At 26.4% G+C, this 2,225-nt stretch overlaps 1 long non-coding RNA gene across 1 annotated transcript; it reads right to left on the reverse strand.

The window, feature by feature from the left end:
• Positions 1 to 654: 654 nt before the first annotated feature.
• LOC107885833 lies at positions 655 to 1,589 on the reverse strand. The gene is made up of 2 exons (XR_001680546.2): positions 1,426 to 1,589; positions 655 to 868 (listed from the first exon to the last, which is right to left on the reverse strand). It is a non-coding gene; the product is annotated as an uncharacterized LOC107885833 (long non-coding RNA).
• Between the last annotated feature and the right edge of the window lie 636 nt (positions 1,590 to 2,225).

The following is a 2,225-nucleotide window of genomic DNA, read 5'->3' on the forward strand; positions in this document are numbered from 1 at the left end:
TAGCCGTGTAAGTACCTATAGGAAAAATAATTATTTAAGTATTTTTATTATGGAGAATTCAATTCTGAATGAATATATTTAGCTTCAAATATTTCACAAAGGTGTAGTATATAATTTCTCGTCAAGTAAATAAATTATCGAAACAAAATAAGTGTACTTTCATTCGATTTACTCGGCATTTATTTATGATATCACATCTTTTAGTGCACTAAAAAGCACTAAGTGCACTTAAAAGCATGCTTAAAGATTTTTGGTGTGATATTAGCAATTTTGAAGAAAACTGTCGAGACAACAGTTTTTCTGGGGAATTTATCTTATCGCTAAGTTTCTTTTTTTAATTCAATGAGTACTTTTCTTTATTTTTTATAATTTGTTTTTACACATTAGTCGGCATATTTATAATTAAATAATACCAATATATTATCGTGGAAGAGGTGCGAACACAGTAATAACACACTAATATAATAAAAATAGTAATAATTACAATTTAACAAATTACATTTAATAAAGTATAATAAGTTTAAGGTAATTTAATGAAGATATTCGCAGTGTTTCCAGGTTTAGAAAGAGTGATGATTGTACAGTGTCTATAAAATTATCGTATAAAATAAAAACAGTCGATATTGTATAGTAAAATAATAAACTATAAACTACATTGTAGTTCTGCCAGTTCTGCAGTTGTTACTTTATATTATATTTTACAATATGCATATTAATTGTAAAATATACAATACACAAGTCAAAAAAAAATAATAATACATTTTTTACAATATGTCATTATACAATAGGCAATTTGCTAATATAATAATAATACAAAAAAAACATGGTGTTACTCCAAACACGGTATTACAACCATTTTCCGCCAAACCTAAATTAAATTATACATATTACAGTTATTTAAAAAAATAATATATATTAAGTGGGTAAAAGTTATATTTGTATTGTTTTATTCATTTAACGTTCACGTGTGTCTTGTATATCGGTTAGTTTTTGTGTTGTTTTACGTATAAAATTAAAATGATTAAAAATTGTAGTGATAGTTAAGATTCTTAATTAATATAGATATACAATATAGTTCAGAACATTATCTGCGAAATATTGTTTTTATTTATTTTGATATCACTTATACGAAAAACGTTGATATTGTTTCAAAATCCATTATTTTTGTGTTTTTTAAACTTAAATAAGTTTTTTTGTAGTTCTGATATCGAAAAAAAATATCATCCTTAATTATAGTTCTAGATCCGTGCCTGGATATAACCATAGGGTTATTTTATTTGTACATCACACGAAGAGTAATTGTCGAAAGACGCATAATGCAAATTTTGATGTTTCGTAATTTTAAAGTCATATGCGATTTAGAACTCGTATATGATATTAATATAAAAATGATATATGACTATATAGTGATATACATGATATTACCGATTACGTTAACCATCGCCTCGAAAGATTTTCGTCCTAGATAATTGGACGCCACGCACTTATATTTACCGCCGTCCGTTGTTTCCACTTTAGATATAATCAATGTATGGTTTTGAAATACCTGCAGTAATTAGTTTACTATGGATTAATATTTAAATATCAATACTTAAATTATTTAACAGTACAGTAAAAAAGACTAAGGGAAGTTAAAATATATTGGTAATAGCCAATAAGCAAGTGTTGTTCATAATATTATATTTTATTTTATTGTACTATGGATTATGGATATGCATATGTAAAATTCAAATTCAATGTTAAATCATTGAATGTTTGATAAGCATTGTTTGTACATTTTCAACTTTATTTTCACATAAATAAAAAATGTATTTATTTATGTATTTACGATATTTTTAGATCGCTCTAAGAATGACTTCCCTGGAACCTTGTATTAAAAAGAACAAAATCTTTGATCAGCATTTTTAGGAAACCCGGTGTGTCGTTGCCGTATAAACAAAAACGAACCAGTTATATGTAATAGGGACTGTATTAAATTTGAATTCAATGATATAATATCGTTGTATAAGAAAAACGATCCTGAGCGAAGATGGTCAGCCAACCTATAGGGCGGTGAGTTGTTGCTGTTTTTCCGTAAAAATACAATTAATATAATAATATTGGCCTTTGGTATATTATATTGTACCTTTTGTGCCAGCGTATTCGGTCTGGTCACTCGGCACTAACCATTATTTAAACATATTAAACGGGCCGTTTGCGAAAAATATTAATAATACATTTATTGG

The sequence above is a fragment of the Acyrthosiphon pisum genome, chromosome A2 (genome assembly GCF_005508785.2).
Source record: "Acyrthosiphon pisum isolate AL4f chromosome A2, pea_aphid_22Mar2018_4r6ur, whole genome shotgun sequence".
Taxonomy (NCBI): Eukaryota; Metazoa; Arthropoda; class Insecta; order Hemiptera; family Aphididae; genus Acyrthosiphon; species Acyrthosiphon pisum.